The sequence below is a fragment of the Phyllobates terribilis genome, unplaced genomic scaffold (genome assembly GCF_046119375.1).
Source record: "Phyllobates terribilis strain yellow unplaced genomic scaffold, ASM4611937v1 Scaffold_7__3_contigs__length_470593459, whole genome shotgun sequence".
NCBI classification, from domain to species: domain Eukaryota; kingdom Metazoa; phylum Chordata; class Amphibia; order Anura; family Dendrobatidae; genus Phyllobates; species Phyllobates terribilis.
Window position 1 is genome coordinate 185,222,357 of NW_027362767.1, and position 19,769 is coordinate 185,242,125.

Genomic DNA, 19,769 nt, shown 5'->3' on the forward strand with positions numbered 1-19,769 from the left:
AAGAAGGTAGAAGATGGCGCCGGATGGCGGGAATCTTCACCACTGGTGAGTTTGAACAGTCTTTTTCAGGCACGCAGTACCCGGTGGTTGCGGGCACGAAATCCTGCCGACTACGCCAAAGTTGACGCGCCCCTGGGCCTACTTGGTGTAGCGTTGCGCACGCGGGGACTACCCGGAGCCGGGCCTGTTGGGGGTAGTAGTCTCGTGGCGGTGACCCGGTCCGTGCCCAGGGAGTCAAACTGTGTGGCTGAGTATTAGCAGTAGATGTTGGACGACTACGCCACCCGTTGAATGCAGCTATGGAGCTGCCGCTGCAGGGCAGACCGCTGAGGCCGGTGGAAGGGTTGTGCAGCGTGGATGGGATAACCCCCAACGGGAGGGGTATGGCCTCAGGGCAGCCGACGTGGATGATGGGGGTAGCAGGAACCACTCAGAGACGATGCGGTGTAGTTCAGGGTCTTTACTGGTGACAAAGATAGACCCTCCCGGAGTACTGGCTAGCGATTGGGGCCTGGTCAGTCCTTGAGCAGATGGGATCTCCCCTGGCCAGGTGGAGTTGTAGGCCTCCCCAACTAATTGTACTCTTCTGGCTACCTTGCTAGAGGCGGGTAAAAGTAGCCCACGTCCCTGAGTGTACCGTGTGGTGCTCACCCGTTTGGCCGGTGACTCGGGGCCTTCTAGTGGCTTCCGCTCCACGACGGCGGTGCTGGTCCCACGCGTGTGACCGTGCCTTCGGGTTTCTTGGCCAGAGGACCTGAAATCCCCTGCCGGTCGGTTTCTGCTGCTGGGTAAGGATTAGTCCCCACAGCCTCGGACTCCGGGTCCGGTGATAATTCTTCAATCAGGGCGAGCTCTACAGCTGCCAGCCCCTGATTCCTTGTAGCACTGCTCCCACTGAGCTCCTGATCTTTCTTTCCTATAGCTGCTCCTCTTCTTAACTCTACTCTTCTCAACTCTCTAACCCTGCCTCAGCCCCAGTTTTATATAGGGGAAGTTCTTCCCCTCCCAGGACTGGGCAGGAGGTGTGGCATGCATAGGATTCCTGACCAAGAGACCTCCCACCTGCTCTCAGACATAATATTGTTATTACTGTGGAAACCAGACCCCTGGGGTGCCACATTAGGCCTCGGCCCCACGATCAGTATTCGGTCAGTATTCAATCAGTATTTTTTCTCAGGAGTGGGAGCCACAACCAGGTGAGGAACAATCAGAGAAAGGGTATAATAGAAACAAGTCACCAATTCTGCATTTATCACCCACTCCTGAGAACAAATACTGACCGAATACTGACCAGATACTGATAGTGTGGCCGTGGCCTTTATTTGTAATACTGACTCCATCTGTGACGCTCACAGCCCTCACCCTGGGAGATGGGGGTACTCGGAGCCGGGTCAGATGTCGAGGAAAGCAGTCGTGGCCTTGACCCGCTCCATGCCCAGGGCCGTCACATTTCAAAAGGGTGTAATGGGCTATCAGGGTTGAGTGGTTGCTAACGACTACGCCACCTGTGGCACCTGGTGATGGCCACCAGCGCTGCTGCAGTCCTCTGAGGCGTGATGTTGTGGCAGCCATCGTTGTTACTACTCCCCACAGGTGGAGCAGGGCCTCAGGGCAGAGACAAGGATGGAGGGGGTTGTAGTGTAGGAGTTCTGGTGCTGCGTAGTGCGGTGCAGTGCAGAATAAATAGTCCGGAGGCCATAGGGGTTGACTTCCAGGGTTTTTACTCACATGGAGAGTACAGCTGCAAGGCTTCTCCCTGCTCCTCGCGGAGTTCTGCGGTCACCAGTAACGAGGGTCCAACAACCTCCGAGTGCTTCAAGTGCTCAATCAGGACCCCGCAGCAGAGTGTTCCTAGACTTCAGACCGGGTCCTTTCCTGTCTGTGTGTGTGTGTAGATAGGCCGGGTCTCCCTCTGGACTTCTCTCAAAATAAGGGTACGGGTGGCAGCTCCGCTCCTTCCATTACACGGTGGGATCCTCAGGGCCTACCGGGCTTCCCTGACCAGGACGTGGAGTAGGAAGGTCAGGTGTCGGGGGCCGGTACCTCTCTTGCAGCCGGAATCCCTCTGACTTGGCCAGAATAACGAGGACAGGTGGCGTATACCGCTCCGTCTGCATCCCCCTGGGATCCATTTGCGGTGGAGCTACACTCTTAAGCTCCAGGCCTTCTTGGTCATGGTCCTTGACCGGGTTGAGACATACTGTACATTATCTGCAACCTGCCCCTCGACCCCAGGCCAGGGCACGAGGGCCGTGTCTCCATCCATTGCAGGTCCACACAGGATCCACGTTCAGAGAGGGAGATCACAATCAAAGAACAATGAGCCCAAGATGGCTGTTTATTAAATATGAATTATTAAGTGTAACTAAAGTGTGCGTTCTCCACCCTCACCCACTAATTGGTTCCCCCTATCTTTTGGTTCCCCAGTCTCCCATTTTCCAGTAGGGGCAGCACACAGTGCCTAATAGCCCCCTCTGGTGGGAGAAGTGTGGTGTTGGATGTGGGGTCCTGATCATTGCACCGTTCTTACCTCGAAGGAGGAACACCACACCCCATTGAATAGGTACAGCATCCCTGTGGTGGTCGAACCCTCAGGGGCGCCACATTCCCCCCTGGTGAAACACAGCACGTCCGCGGGCTGCAAACAGAGCAAAACCTGGTACAGTCTTTTTATATTTTGACAACAGTAAACAATCTTCCCAATAAGGGAGGCACTTCTCCTTAAACGTTACAAACTGCACATGATATAAAAGTACAAACGTATAAAAATATAAAACCATCCAGAGACATTTATGCATAGACAGACGGGTTAAAGTGCAAGGACGAAGAGTCAGTTCAGAAGCGCGAGGGACCTGTCCCAAACCCTCAACGTAGGCCCTGGGGTAGCTGCAGGGCATGAAGATCCCAAGTTGGACCTCCAGGAGAGCCACTCCAGACAGGTTTTTCTTCTGAGGTCTGAGGTAGAAACAGCCACGGTTTTATATAAAACCAATAAGGAGCACCTAAAGAGATGCAAACTATTTACAGGTACTGAGTCTGTCTGCTGCAAGTCCGCAGGGTCAAATGTCTCCTGGTGTCGGGGTAGCAAATTAAAACATAAACATAACATTCTAACTTCAAACAAGTTTCAGCCGTCGGGGCTGCTCAATTCTCGGGTCCCCACCGGGGAAAAGGCTCATTCCTCCCGACGGAGGCTGACCGGTCCTCCATGGCCAAGCGCGAGGGGGCATCGCTCCCAGACACCTTGTGGACATCCAGGGTGTACCACTCCCACACCCTGTGGTGGCGGGTGTACGTGACTATGTCACCCGGGAAGAGGTTCCGGCCAGGGTGTCCCTTTTTCAACCGCGGCTCGACGTCGCGCCGGCTGACGAAGACATCGTGCTCGTGTTGGGAACTCCGTATTAATCCCCATCCTGCCTCATGGTGGAAGCGGACGACTTGCCCTTACACGCGGGGGCTTGGACGAGTAGCCTTGGCGCGCACCTCGAGGTGCTCGCAGCGAACTTCCATCTGGCGCTGCTCCCGTTCGAGCTGGAGGATCTGCTGACGGCACAGCTCACTCCTCCTGCGCGCTTCAGCCTGGGTCTCCCGGGGGAAGACCTGATGGTCCCCCCCCTGGTTGTCCCAGGCCCACTCCTCAGCCGGCGGCCAGGTGACTGTCGGTGCGGGCAGCGGTGTCAGTAGGGGCTGCTGCAAGTCCTCTAGAAGCGCGGACCAGTCCGGGTTGGGGTCGGTGGATACCCCAGCAGACTCAGGTTCCTCTGAGTCGGGAGTTGGGCAGCAGTGCAGGTCCCCGCTGGTGGCAGAGGCTTCCAGCTCCGGAGCAAAGACCTGCTCCCAGGTGACCGTGCCGGGCAGCAGGTACTCGGTCATCAGATCCAGGAGAGGCACCGTGGGTTCAGCAACTGGGGCAGGGGTAACACACTCACCATCCTCTGGTGGGGTTGACTTCCAGGGTTTTTACTCACGGTGGAGAGTACAGCTGCAAGGCTTCTCCCTGCTCCTCGCGGAGTTCTGCGGTCACCAGTAACGAGGGTCCAACAACCTCCGAGTAATTCCAGTGCTTAATCAGGACCCCGCACCAGAGTGTTCCTAGACTTCAGACCGAGTCCTTTCCTGTCTGTGTGTGTGTAGATAGGCCGGGTCACCCTCTGGACTACGCTCAGAAAAAGGGTACGGGTGGCAGCTCCGCTCCTTCCGTTACCCGGTGGGATCCTCAGGGCCTACCGGGCTTCCCTGACCAGGACGTGGAGTAGCAAGGTCAGGTGTCGGGGGAAGGTACCCCTCTTGCAGCCGGAATCCCTCTGACTTGGCCAGAATAGCGAGGACAGGTGGCGTATGCAGCTCCATCTGCATCCCCCTGGGATCCATTTGCGGTGGAGCTACACTCTTAAGCTCCAGGCCTTCTTGGTCATGGTCCTTGACCGGGTAGAGACATACATTAACTGCAACCTGCCCCTCGACCCGAGCACCGTGTCTCCATCCACTGCAGGTCCACACAGGATCCACGTTCAGAGTGGGAGATCACAAACAAAGAACAATGAGCCCAAGATGGCTGTTTATTAAATATGAATTATTAAGTGTAACTAAATTGTGCGTCCTCCACCCTCACCCACTAATTGGTTCCCCCGATGTTTTAGTTCCCTAGTCTCCCATTTTCCAGTAGGGGCAGCACACAGTGCCTAATAGCCCCCTCTGGTGGGAGAAGTGTGGTGTTGGATGTGGAGGTGGGGTCCTGATCATTGCACCGTTCTTACCTCGAAGGAGGAACACCACACCCCATTGAAGAGGTACAGCATCCCTGTGGCGGTCGAATCCTCAGGGGCACCACACATCTAATCAGTACTATGGTTCCTGCTTTGTCCACAGTCTGGTAACAAGTATCTTCTAAAGGTTGTTAAGGTCATACTGGGAGTTTTAACAAACAAAGTAGCACTCTCTAACGCTTAGTATATAATTATGAAATATGAATAGCATTACTGCTGTGGAATATAGAAATGAGAAATCTTGGCGCATAAATATGAAAATTCATGTGTACCTGACAGCTGCGATAAGGCGTTTCTCGATGTCAGGACCCTACCAATGTGAATACCTCTCTAAGGGATATCCGTCTGCATGTGTGTGGGAAAGTAAGATCCTACTGCAATTAAAACCACCTGCGGCATCAACGTGGAGTGCTCAGTCAAAGCTGAGATATACAAATAGAAAAAACTGATGGCACTTCCAATGCAAGAAATAGGTGTGAACAGGTTCTTACTAGGAGGAGCTACCTCCATATACAATTAATTGTAGGGTCCTGACATCGAGAAATGCCTTATCGCGACTGTCAGGTACACATGAATTGGCCAAGTTATGCGCTAAGATTTCTCATTTATTTCTATATTCTACAGCAGTAATGCTATTCATATTTCATACTTCATATTTACATGCGCTAAAATTTCTCATTTATTTCTATTTTCCACAGCAGTAATGCTATTCATATTTCATAATTATATACTAAGCGTTACAGAGTGCTACTTTGTTAATTGTATATGGAGGTAGCTCCCCCTAGTAAGCACCTGTTCACACCTATTTCTTGTATTGGAAGTGCCGTCAGTTTTTTCTAATACTGGGAGTTGTAGGATGATGTGATGATTATGGGGACTGACCTTGCAGTCGAAGACTGTACTAAGCTTAGTGCTGTAATCATGTACTGATGGTGGTTCTGTTGACGATAGAACCGGTGATGCATTTGTGTACTGATTGTGGGGCTGGTTTCATGTACTGATGGTGTCTCTGGTGCTGTATTCATGTACTGATGGTGGCTCTGCTGCTGTATGCATGTACTGATGGCTATAGCAATCAGATGACCACAGCTTCAAATCATCTAGGCGGACTAAATAATAATTAATGAACACAGTAAAAGCAGAATAAAAATTAGAAAGACTGAACTGCCTTTGTTCACTGAAGTTTTAAATTGTACTGACACCATTTCGATTTTCACCTCAGGCGGCAGGAAGCTAGAATCGGTCCTGTACATCAGTATATGAATTGGGCAGACTGGGGGATAGATCTCCCGGAGACAAATGAAGAAAATGGAATAATATTTAATGAACCCAGATGAGAATAATCTTTATTATGGGGAAGAGGGTGGTGTACATGGAGTGAAGAAGAGTGAAGTCCCTGGCCAGATAGCTGCATTGTAAATAGTAATAGTCTCAACTGCAAATTGTGGACATCTGAATCCTCCAGCACATGCACTGAGCTCTGAGAGGATTCACCATTCTCTGCCCTGGGAACAGCGTTCAGGTATGCGATATGCATATCCCCGGGCAGAACCTGTTTAGTGGGCACAGCCTTGCTCAATATACGGCTTGAACAATCTCTTCTCAATCCCAGTATTCCCCAACATAAAATACCAGCCTGTATTTGTCTCCTATGAAGTTATGTCATGAGAACCCAGCAACCAGTCAGTGACCGCTAATGGGCAGCATCACTCACTTGCTTTGGACAAAAATGACATCCGGAAATAGTGAGAACCGCTGCTGCTCTCTCCCCTCCTTCAGACGTCACTTACGTACCAAGGACGTGAGAGTGGAGTGGGCTATTAGCGGCTGCTGATTGGCTGCAAGGCATAACATAATATTGTCATGCAAGCCCTGGGAGACATTTCAGCAATGTCGGAGCCAGCACCGGATGGGAGGAATATGATGATTGAGAAGGGGCTGTCTGAGTAGTAGACAACCCCTTTAATAATCACCAATCAATTTGACAACAGCAGTGACTTTGTATCTTGACTGGAACTCGCCTGCATCCGTCGGCCCTGTGTGAGACTGTAGCCATACGGTGGCCTGAGGCTAAACTACAGGAGGCAAGTACTGTAATTTTTTATGTCCCTATGGACAAGGTGAAAGGGTTGATTTACAGAAATTCATTGGTGTTTCATGAGTGTCACAGATCCCCCCTGTTAGTACATGACAGGTTGCTTCTCTACATATACGAGGGGCTTACACCTCTTTTCACCGGCATCTCGCAACTCTCACTGTGCCCACCAATTCTCCTTACCCATAGTGGCATGTAAAAGTTTGGGCACGCCTGGTCAAAATTCTTTTTATTGTGAACAGTTAAGCAAGTTGAAGATGAAATCATCTCTAAAAGGCCTAAAGTTACAGATGACACATTTCCTTTGCATTTTAGGCAAAAAATATATGTTGTTTCATCCTTTACATTTTAAAAATTATAAAAAGGAAAATGGGCTGATGCAAAAGTTTGGGCACCCACATGGTTAGTACCTAGTAGCGCCCCCTATGAAAGTATCACAGCTTTTAAACACTTTGTAGCCAGACAGGAGTCTTTTAATTTTTGTTTGATGGATTTTCATCCATTAGTATCTCTTACTGACGTCACCGCTTGCCACGTCAGAAAGTTCTATCTTCATCTACTCTATATATATATATATATATATCTATTCTATTCTGACGGGTCACGCTGTGATTTTACCATACTCGGCTGATGAACTGTTGAGTTTAAGGAGATGGGTGCGTAAAAATCGGACGTCACAAGCATGGTCCGTATGCTGTGAGATTTTTTTTCTCGTACCCATTAACGAGTCTCGTCCGATGTATACGGCCACACGCAGCATACGGAGATTTTTTTTCTCAGTCTGATCCGAGCGGAGAAAAAAAAAATCGCAGATGATCACAGAATCATTGCATAACATAGGTCAGAGTGCAGCACTGTGATTTTTGTTATTGAATTGCACTGGTCCAATTTATACACACACGTTGGGTTTTTCAGCGTATTTTGCAGCAGATTTTTATGCAAATCTTCAGCTGCGTTTTGCAACACTAGCAAAGTCTAACAGAAACCAGAATTCTCTGTTCACACATCTTTTGTTTTTTTGCTGTGTATTTTGTGCCCTGGTCGGGTTTTTGGAAAATAAAGCATGTCACTTCTTTCAGGGTTTTTTCACCCATAGGAAGTAATGGGTGGTGAGGAAAACGCTGAAAAAACACAGGTAAATGTTTTCAGCGTTTTTGATGCAAAAATATCAGCTATACTCACAAGGTCTGAGGTTGGGACCCGGTCCTATTTGTCTATCCTTTTATATGCATTGCTTCAACTTTGATATACAGTAAGGTTTTTAATATAGACAGTGTAGGTACCGTCCCAATTTAGGGTCACCTTGCCGCTTGTGGGACGGCTTGTATACTTTTTTTGATCAAAAATAGTTCACTAAGTACCCTATATTTCATATGCAACTTTGCTTTACATTTATATATAATGATGGTAGGGTATGAGATATATTTTTTGTCTTTTGTAGGTTTTGCTTCTTTTTGCTAGTGTGAACATGCTCCTATTTCTTGCATGTGTACCATCTTAGACCTCAGTTCACATTGCTTGGTATTTTCTGCCTTGGCTGAGTTTTTGGAAAATAAAGCATGTCACTTCTTTCAGGGTTTTTTCACCCATAGGAAGTAATGGGTGGTGAGTAAAACGCTGAAAAAACACAGGTAAAGTTTTTCAGCGTTTTTGATGCCAAAATATCAGCTATACTCACAAGGGGTTAATTAAGGGTGAGGGGTCATAATTAAGGATTTATAAGGGGCAGCTGGTTGGGGCTTCCAGTCCTTTGGAAGTGCATTGAGCACTTCCTTAGCGAGTGTGACCGGAGTGTAAGTGCAAACAGAAGTAAGTGTGTGACTTGCTTTTCAGTGACTTGGATTCAGGGAGTTTGGAAGGGAGGAATTTGGACTGAATTGCTTTCTGTATTTTATTAATTCTTTACATTTCTTTTTACTTAACATTTCTGTCTAGTGTAGTCCCCATTAGGAAATGAGCTCCATTATTGACAATGCTATCCAGTGTACACCTTGCCACATCTATGCATTCCTTGAACAGCCGGTTGTGGTTGCATACTGTTGTGCGAGATGTGTGCACATTGTGCGTTTGAAAGCCCAGGTACTGGATCTAAATGAGCAGCTGGCAACACTAAGATCCATTGACAATATGGAAGGGATGTGTCAATACAGGGGTAGCACTGCTGCAGCAATGCATGACCTCTGAAAGTCGGAGGAGTGTCAGCTCCATTCAGTGGGAAATAGGAGAGTAGGGCAGACCAGGCAGGTGCTGGTAGTGGGGGACTCAATTATTAGGGGAACAGATACGGCTATCTGTCACAAAGACAGGGATCGTCGAACAGTGTGCTGCCTATCTGGCGCTCGAGTCCGGCACATCACTGATCAGGTTGACAGATTACTGGGAGGGGCTGGTGAGAACCCAGCGGTCATGGTGCACATTGGCACAAATGACAAAGTTAGAGGTAGGTGGAAGGTCCTTAAAGATGATTTCAGGGAACTAGGCTGCAAGCTTAAAGCAAGGACCTCCAAGGTGGTATTCTCTGAAATACTGCCTGTACCACGTGCCACGCCAGAGAGGCAACGGGAGATTAGGGAGATAAATAAGTGGCTCAGGAATTGGTGTAGGAAGGAGGGATTTGGGTTAATGGAGAACTGGGCCGATTTCTCAGTTGGCTACAGGTTCTACGCTAGGGACGGGCTGCACCTCAATGGGGAGGGTGCAGCTGTGCTGGGGGAGAAAATGGCTAGAAGGTTGGAGGTGTGTTTAAACTAGGTATTGGGGGGGGTATTCATTTTATAGGTGAGGAAGATAATGCAGATAGTGACCTGGGCACAAATAAAGAAATTGGGGGTGGGGTTAGAACAGTCAATATAGTAAGAAGGAATAGAGGTACAGAGAGATACATAAAATGCATGTACACTAATGCCAGAAGCCTCACCAACAAAATGGAGGAATTAGAATTAATTTTGTTGGAAAATAATTATGACATGGTAGGGATATCTGAGTCATGGCTTGACGAGAGCCATGACTGGGCAGTTAATTTACAGGGCTATAGTCTGTTCAGAAATGACCGTACAAACAAGCGAGGGGGGGGGGGGGGGGAGTGTTTATATGTAAAATCATCCTTAACCCCTTTCTGATGTGTGACCTAATAGTACATCATGGTGACATGGGCCGATTTGACCAATGATGTACTATTAGGTCATATGGCGATCGCGCCCGCACACAAGCGGTGCGGGGCGATCGCTGCCAGGTGTCAGCTGGGTGCTATTGTGCTGGGAGTCGATCGCAGCATTGCGGGGGAAAGGGGAGGTGATCGCAATACTCACCTCCTCTCCCGGCCTCCAGCGCTGTCTGCCGCGGCTTCCCGCATGTTGCCATGACGACTCGATGTCATCATGACAACATCCGGGTCACCAGACAGCAGGAAGATATTTTGTCATGCGCAGTGCATGACCAAAATATCTTCTGCATCTGCAGCGCTGATAGCCTGTATAGCACAGGGATGGTGCTGCATTCCTGTGCTATGCAGGCGATCAAAATAAAAAAAGTGAAAGTCCCATAGTGGGACACAGAATAAAAGTAAAAAAAAAAAGTGTCAGAAAGTGAAAAAAAAAAAAATTGGTAAAAATATTTAAAAAAAAATCCACCAAAAATAAAAATCAATAAATATTATGAAAAAAAACCCAAACAATAAAAGTACACATATTTGGTATTGCCGCGTCCGGAACGACCTGACCTATAAAATTGTCCCACTAGTTAACCCCTTTAGTGAACACGGTAAAAAAGATAAATGAAAAATGAAGCAAAAAACAATGCTTTATCATCATACTGCCAAACAAAAAATGGAATAACACGCGATCAAAAAGACGAATGTAAATAAAAATGGTACCGATGAAAACGTCATCTTGTCCCGCAAAAAACAAGCCGCCATACAGCTCCATCAGCCGAAAAATAAAGAATAAAGCGATGCAAACAAAAAATATTTTTTTCTATAAAATGGCTTTGTGTAAAAGCGCCAAACATAGAAAAACGATATAAATGTGGTACCGCTGTAAACGTACTAACCCAAATAATAAAGCTGTCTTATCAATTTTACCACATGCGGAGTAGAATAAAAAACCCTTCATAAAAACAATTCTGGAATTGTTGGTTTTTGTTTATTCTGCCTCCCAAAAATCGGAATAGAAAGCGATCAAAACATGTCAAGTGCCTGAAAATGGCACCAATAAAAACGTCAACTCATCCTGCAAAAAGCAAGCCATCACATGACTCTGTCGGCCGAAATATGGAAAAATTATAGCTCCCAAAATATGGCGATGCAAAAACTAGATTTTACAAAAAAATGCGTTTTTTAGTGTGTGACAGCTGTCAGTCATAATAAGCCGATATGATTCTGGTAAAATTGGGGCTAAAACATCATTTTTGTGGGAAAAAGTTAGATTTTTTTATTTTCACGGCTCCATGATATAAACTTCTGTAAAGCACCTGGGGGTTCAGGGTGCTCACCACACATCTAGATAAGTTCCCTGAGGGGTCTAGTTTCCAAAATGGTGTCACTTATGAGGGGTTTCCACTGTTTAGGCACATCATGGGCTCCCCAAACGCAACATGGCGTCCGCTAATTATTCAAGCAAATTTTACATTCAAAAAGTCAAATGGTGCTCCTTCCCTTCCGAACCCTGCCGTGCGCCCACACAGTGTTTTTTTCCCCCACATAATGGGGTATCTGCGTGCTCAGGGGAAATTGCACAACAAATTTTGGGGTCCATTTTTTTCTGTTACCCCTGCAAAAATAAAAAAATGGGTCTAAAGTAACATTTTTGTGAAAAATGTTAAATGTTCATTTTATTTTCTTCCACGTTCCAAAAATTTCTGTGAAGCAATTGAAGGGTTAATAAAGTTCTTGAATGTGGTTTTGAGCACCTTGAGGGGTGCAGTTTTTATAATGGTGTCACTTTTGGGTATTTTCTGTCATAAAGGCCCCTCAAAGTGACTTCAAATGTGATGTGGTCCCTAAAAAAATGGTTTTGTAAATTTTGTTGGAAAAATGAGAAATCGCTGGTCATTTTTTAACCCTTATAGCTCCCTAACAAAAAAAAAATGTTGGTTCCAAAATTGTGCTGATGTAAAGTAGACATGTGGGAAATGTTATTTATTAACTCTCTTGTGTGACATATCTCTCTGATTTAAGGGCATGAAAATTCAAAGTTTAAAAATTGTGAAATTTTCAAAATTTCCGCCAAATTTCCATTTTTGTCACAAATAAACGCAAGTGATATCGAAGAAATTTTACCACAATCATGAAGTACAATATGTCACGAAAAAACAATCTCAGAATCAGGGGGATCCGGTGAAGCTCCAGAGTAATTACCTCATAAAGTGACAGTGGTCAGAATTGTAAAAATTGGCCCGGTCATTAACGTGCAAACCACCCTCGGGGGTAAAGGGGTTAAAACCCATCTTGCGGGAGGATATATGTGAATCTAATGAAAATGTAGAGTCCCTGTGGGTGGAGAGAAGGGGAGGGGGAAAAAATAATAAATTACTGATAGGGGTTTGTTTTAAGTCTCCAAAAATTATGGAAGCAGCGGAGAATATCCTCATAAAGCAAATAGATGAAGCAGCGACTCAAGGAGAAGTCATTATTATGGGGGACTTCAACTACCCTGAAATACATTGGGGAACAGAAACCTGGAGTTCAAGCAAAGGTAATAGGGCTTTGACAACTATGAGAGACAATTACCTTTCACAACTGGATCAGGACCCAACAAGAAGGGGGCACTGCTAGACCTAATATTAACCAACAGGCCAGACCGCAAATCAAATATACGAGTTGGGGGTCACTTGGGTAATAGTGATCACAAAATAATACGTTTTCATGTAACCTTTAATAAGATGTGTAGTAGAGGGGTTACAAGGACACTAAACTTCAGGAAGGAAAATTTCCAACGGTTAAGAGATGATCTTAGTGCAATAAACTGGGACGATATCCTGAGACATAAAACTACACAAAGCAAATGGGAGACATTTATTAACATCCTGAAAACATGATCAGTGATGACAAAAATTCTCCATTAAATGTCACTTGCTTAACCCAGCAGGAAGTACAACGGCGTCTAAAAATCACTAAAGGTGACAAATCCCCGGGCCCGGATGGGATACACCCGCGAGTACTGCAGGAATTAAGTAACATCATAGATAGACCATTATTTTTAATCTTTAAAGATTCCATAATAACAGGGTCTGTGCCCCAGGACTGGCGTATAGCAAATGTGGTGCCAATATTCAAAAAGGGGACAAAAACCGAACTTGGAAATTCTAGGCCGGTAAGCTTAACCTCTACTGTGGGTAAAATCCTGGAGGGTTTCCTAAGAGATGCTATAATAGAGTATCTGAAGAAGAATAACCTCATGACCCAATATCAACATGGCTTTACGAGGGACCATTCCTGTCAAACTAATCTGATCAGCTTTTATGAGGAGGCAAGTTCCGGACTGGACCAAGGAAATGCAGTGGATGTTGTGTATATGGACTTTTCAAAAGCTTTTGATACGGTTCCACACAAAAGGTTGATACATAAAATGAGAACAATGGGGAGAGAGGAAAATATATATAAGTGGGTTAAGAACTGGCTCAGTGATAGGAAACAAAGGGTGGTTATTAATGGAAACCATTCAGACTGGGTCTCAGTTAACAGTGGGGTACCACAGGGGTCAGTATTGGGCCCCCTTCTTTTTAACATTTATTAATAACCTTGTATGGGGCATACAGAGTAGGATTTCAATATTTGCAGATGACACTAAACTCTGCAGGGTAATCAATACAGAGGAGGACAATTTTATATTACAGGAGGATCTATGTAAACTAGAAGCTTGGGCTGATAAATGGCAAATGAGCTTTAATGGGGATAAATGTAAGGTAATGCACTTGGGCAGAGGAAATAAAATGTATAATTATATGCTTAATTGTAAAACACTGGGCAAAACTGTCACTGAAAAAGACCTGGGTGTATTGGTGGACGACAAGCTCACGTTTGGTGGCCAGTGTCAGGAAGCTGCTGCAAAGGCAGGTCTGGGGAGTGAGATGTCATGGCTGCCCCCATATAACAGCCACCATCCTCCTCCCCCTCCATATACCATCCACTGTCCAGCGGCAGCCATTGCGGAGCTCTGTGGGCTCATCTAGTGTCTGAGAAGCTGCTAGACTGCAGGGCGCCATGGCTAAGGGGGAGCTGAAGAGGTCAGCTGCCTGACGTCACCCTGGTCACGGAGTGTTATATGGGGGGAGGGGAAGCAGCTGTTATATATATATGGGGGGAGCATATATATGGGGGGAGCATATATATATATTGGGGAGGGGCAGCAGCTGTTACATATATATGGGGGGAGCATATATATGGGGGGAGCATATATATATATGGGGAGGGGCGGCAGCATATATATATTGGGGAGGGGCGGCAGCATATACAGTACAGACCAAAAGTTTGGACACACCTTCTCATTTAAAGATTTTTCTGTATTTTCATGACTTTAAAAATTGTACATTCACACTGAAGGCATCAAAACTATGAATTAACACATGTGGAATTATATACTTAACAAAAAAGTGTGAAACAACTGAAAATATGCCTTATATTCTAGGTTCTTCAAAGTAGCCACCTTTTGCTTTGATGACTGCTTTGCACACTCTTGGCATTCTCTTGATGAGCTTCAAGAGGTAGTCACCGGAAATGGTTTTCACTTCACAGGTGTGCCCTGTCAGGTTTAATAAGTTGGATTTCTTGCCTTATAAATGGGGTTGGGACCATCAGTTGTGTTGTACAGAAGTCTGGTGGATACACAGCTGATAGTCCTACTGAATAGACTGTTAGAATTTGTATTATGGCAAGAAAAAAGCAGCTAATTAAAGAAAAACGAGTGGCTATCATTACTTTAAGAAATGAAGGTCAGTCAACTCGAAAAATTGGGAAAACTTTGAAAGTGTCCCCAAGTGCAGTTGCAAAAAACATCAAGTGCTACAAAGAAACTGGCTCACATGAGGACCGCCCCAGGAAAGGAAGACCAAGAGTCACCTCTGCTTCTGAGGATAAGTTTATCCCAGTCACCAGCCTCAGAAATCGCAGGTGAACAGCAGCTCAGATTAGAGACCAGGTCGATGCCACACAGAGTTCTAGCAGCAGACACATCTCTACAACAACTGTTAAGAGTATATATTGTGCAGCAGGCCTTCATGGTAAAATAGCTGCTAGGAAACCACTGCTAAGGAGAGGCAACAAGCAGAAGAGAGTTGTTTGGGCTAACGAACACAAGGAATGGACATTAGACCAGTGGAAATCTGTGCTTTGGTCTGATGAGTCCAAATTTGAGATCTTTGGCTGAAACCACCTTGTCTTTGTGCGACGCAGAAAAGGTGATCGGATGGACTCTACATGCCTGGTTCCCACCGTGAAGCATGGAGGAGGAGGTGTGATGGTGTGGGGGTGCTTTGCTGGTGACACTGTTGGGGATTTATTCAAAATTGAAGGCATACTAAACCAGCATGGCTACCACAGCATCTTGCAGCGGCATGCTATTCCATCCGGTTTGCGTTTAGTTGGACCATCATTTATTTTTCAACATGACAATGACCTCAAATACACCTCCACGCTGTGTAAGGGCTATTTGACCAAGAAGTAGAGTGATGGGGTGCTACGCCAGATGACCTGGCCTCCACAGTCACCAGAACTGAACCCAATCGAGATGGTTTGGGGTGAGCTGGACAGCAGAGCGAAGGCAAAAGGGCCAACAAGTGCTAAGCATCTATGGGAACTCCTTCAAGATTGTTGGAAGTCCATTTCCAGTGACTACCTCTTGAAGATCATCAAAAGAATGCCAAGAGTGTGCAAAGCAGTCATCAAAGCAAAAGGTGGCTACTTTGAAGAGCCTAGAATATAAGACATATTTTCAGTTGTTTCACACTTTTTTGTTGACTATATAATTCCAAATGTGTTAATCCATAGTTTTGATGCCTTCAGTGTGAATGTACAATTTTCAATCATGAAAATACAGAAAAATCTTTAAATGGGAAGGTGTGTCCAAACTTTTGGTCTGTACTGTATATATTGGGGAGCATATATATATATATATATATATATATATATATATATAGTACAGACCAAAAGTTTGGACACACATTCTCATTTAAAGATTTTTCTGTATTTTCTTGACTATGAAAATTGTACATTCACACTGAAGGCATCAAAACTATGAATTATCACATGTGGAATTATATACTTAACAAAAAAGTGTGAAACAACTGAAAATATGTCTTATATTCCAGGTTCTTCAAAGTAGCCACCTTTTGCTTTGCTGACTGCTTTGCACACTCTTGACATTCTCTTGATGAGCTTCAAGGTGTGCCCTATCAGGTTTAATAAGTGGGATTTCTTGCCTTATAAATGGGGTTGGGACCATCAGTTGTGTTGTGCAGAAGTCTGATGGATGCACAGCTGATAGTCCTATTGAATAGACTGTTAGAATGTGTATTATGGCAAGAAAAAAGCAGCTAAGTAAAGAAAAACGAGTGGCCATCATTACTTTAAGAAATGAAGGTCAGTCAGTCCGAAAAATTGGGCAAACTTTGAAAGTGTCCCCAAGTGCAGTTGCAAAAACCATCAAGCGCTACAAAGAAACTGGCTCACATGAGGACCGCCCCAGGAAAGGAAGACCAAGAGTCACCTCTGCTTCTGAGGATAAGTTTATCCGAGTCACCAGCCTCAGAAATCGCAGGTTAACAGCAGCTCAGATTAGAGACCAGGTCAATACCACACAGAGTTCTAGCAGCAGACACATCTCTACAACAACTGTTAAGAGGAGACTTTGTGCAGCAGGCCTTCATGGTAAAATAGCTGCTAGGAAACCACTGCTAAGGACAGGCAACAAGCCGGAAATCTGTGCTTTGGTCTGATGAGTCCAAATTTGAGATCTTTGGTTCCAACCACTGTGTCTTTGTGCGACGCAGAAAAGGTGAACGGATGGACTCTACGTGCCTGGTTCCCACCGTGAAGCATGGAGGAGGAGGAGGTGTGATGGTGTGGGGGTGCTTTGCTGGTGACACTGTTGGGGATTTATTCAAAATTGAAGGCATACTGAACCAGCATGGCTACCACAGCATCTTGCAGCAGCATGCTATTCCATCCGGTTTGCGCTTAGTTGGACCATCATTTATTTTTCAACAGGACAATGACCCCAAACACACCTCCAGGCTGTGTAAGGACTATTTGACCAAGGAGAGTGATGGGGGGCTACGCCAGATGACCTGGCCTCCACAGTCACCAGACCTGAACCCAATCGAGATGGTTTGGGGTGAGCTGGACCGCAGAGTGAAGGCAAAAGGGCCAACAAGTGCTAAGCATCTCTGGGAACTCCTTCAAGATTGTTGGAAGACCATTTCCGGTGACTACCTCTTGAAGCTCATCCAGAGAATGCCAAGAGTGTGCAAAGCAGTCATCAAAGCAAAAGGTGGCTACTGTGAAGAACCTAGAATATAAGACATATTGTCAGTTGTTTCACACTTTTTTGTTAAGTATATAATTCCACATGTGGTAATTCATAGTTTTGATGCCTTCAGTGTGAATGTACAATTTTCAGTCATGAAAATACAGAAAAATCTTTAAATGAGAAGGTGTGTCCAAACTTTTGGTCTGTACTGTATAATATATATATATATATATATAATATATATATATAGGAGGGGCGGCAGCATATATATATTGGGGAGGGGCAGCAGCTGATATATATATGGGGGAGGGGCGGCAGCATATATATATATATATATATATAGGGGGTGGGGCAGCATATATATAGGGGGAGGGGCAGCAGCATATATATAAATATTGGGGGAGGGGCAGCATATATATATATGGGGGGAGGGGCAGTAGCATATATATATATTGGGGGAGGGGCAGCATATATATATATGGGGGAGGGGCAGTAGCATATATATATATTGGGGGAGGGGCAGTAGCTGTTATATATATGGGGGAGGGGCAGCAGCATATATATATTGGGGAGGGGCAGCAGCTGTTATATATATGGGGGGCGCATGTATATATGGGGGAGGGGCGGGAGCATATATGGGAGGAGGGGCAGTATATATATATAGGGGGAGGGGCAGCAGCTGTTATATATATGGGGGAGGGGCAGCATATATATATATTGGGGGAGGGGCAGCAGCTGTTATATATATGGGGGAGCATGTATATATGGGGGAGGGGCGGCAGCATATATATATATATGGAGGAGGGGCAGTATATATATAGGGGGAGGGGCAGCAGCTGTTATATATATGGGGGAGGGGCAGCATATATATATATTGGGGGAGGGGCAACATATATATATATATTGGGGGAGGGGCAGCAGCTGTTATATGGGGGGAGCATATATATATTGGGGAGGGGCAGCAGCAGTTATATATATTGGGGAGGGGCAGCAGCTGTTATATATATGGGGGGAGGGGCAGCCACCGCCTGGGTGCGCTCCCTCAGTCCCGCCGGGCTCCCTCCCTCAGTCCCACCGGGCTCCCTCTCTCTGTCCTGCCGGGCTCCGTCCCCCAGTCCCGCCGGGCTCCCTGCCTCAGTCCCGCCGGGCTCTCCCTCCCTCAGTCCCGCCGGGCTCTCCCTCCCTCAGTCCCGCCGGGCTCTCCCTCCCTCTCTCAGTCCCGCCGGGCTCTCCCTCCCTCTCTCAGTCCCGCCGGGCTCTCCCTCTCTCAGTCCCGCCGGGCTCTCCCTCTCTCAGTCCCGCCGGGCTCTCCCTCCCTCAGTCCCGCCGGGCTCTCCCTCCCTCAGTCCCGCTGGGCTCTCCCTCCCTCAGTCCCGCCGGGCTCTCCCTCCCTCTCTCAGTCCCGCCGGGCTCTCCCTCTCTCAGTCCCGCCAGGCTCTCCCTCCCTCAGTCCCGCCGGGTCTCCCTCCCTTCCTCAGTCCCGCCGGGCTCTCCCTCCCTTCCTCAGTCCCGCCGGGCTCTCCCTCCCTCAGTCCCGCCGGGCTCTCCCTCCCTCCCTCTCTCAGTCCCGCCGGGCTCTCCCTCTCTCAGTCCCGCCAGGCTCTCCCTCCCTCTCTCAGTCCCGCCGGGCTCTCCCTCTCTCAGTCCCGCTGGGCTCTCCCTCCCTTCCTCAGTCCCGCCGGGCTCTCCCTCCCTCAGTCCCGCCGGGCTCTCCCTCCCTTCCTCAGTCCCGCCGGGCTCTCCCTCCCTCCCGCCGGCTCTCCCTCCCTTACTCAGTCCCGCCGGGCTCTCCCTCCCTCCCGCCGGGCTCTCCCTCCCTTCCTCAGTCCCGCCGGGCTCTCCCTCCCTCAGTCCCGCCGGGCTCTCTCTCCCTCCCTCCCTCAGTCCCGCCGGGCTCTCTCTCCCTCCCTCCCTCAGTCCCGCCGGGCTCTCCCTCCCTCCCTCAGTCCCGCCGGGCTCTCTCTCCCTCCCTCAGTCCCGCCGGGCTCTCCCTCCCTCCCTCAGTCCCCCCCTCCCTCAGTCCCGCCGGGCTCCCTCTCTTAGTCCCGCCGGGCTCCCCCTCCCTCAGTACCGCCGGGCTCTCTCTCCCTCCCGCCGGGCTCTCCCTCCCTCCCTCAGTCCCGCCGGGCTCTCTCTCCCTCCCGCCGGGCTCTCTCTCCCTCCCTCAGTCCCGCCGGGCTCTCTCCCTCCCTCCCTCAGTCCCGCCGGGCTCTCTCCCTCCCTCCCTCAGTCCCGCCGGGCTCCCCCTCCCTCAGTCCCGCCGGGCTCCCCCTCCCTCAGTCCCGCCGGGCTCTCCCTCCCTCAGTCCCGCCGGGCTCCCCCTCCCTCAGTCCCGCCGGGCTCCCCCTCCCTCAGTCCCGCCGGGCTCTCCCTCTCTCAGTCCCGCCGGGCTCTCCCTCCCTCAGTCCCGCCGGGCTCCCTCTCTCAGTCCCGCCGGGCTCCCTC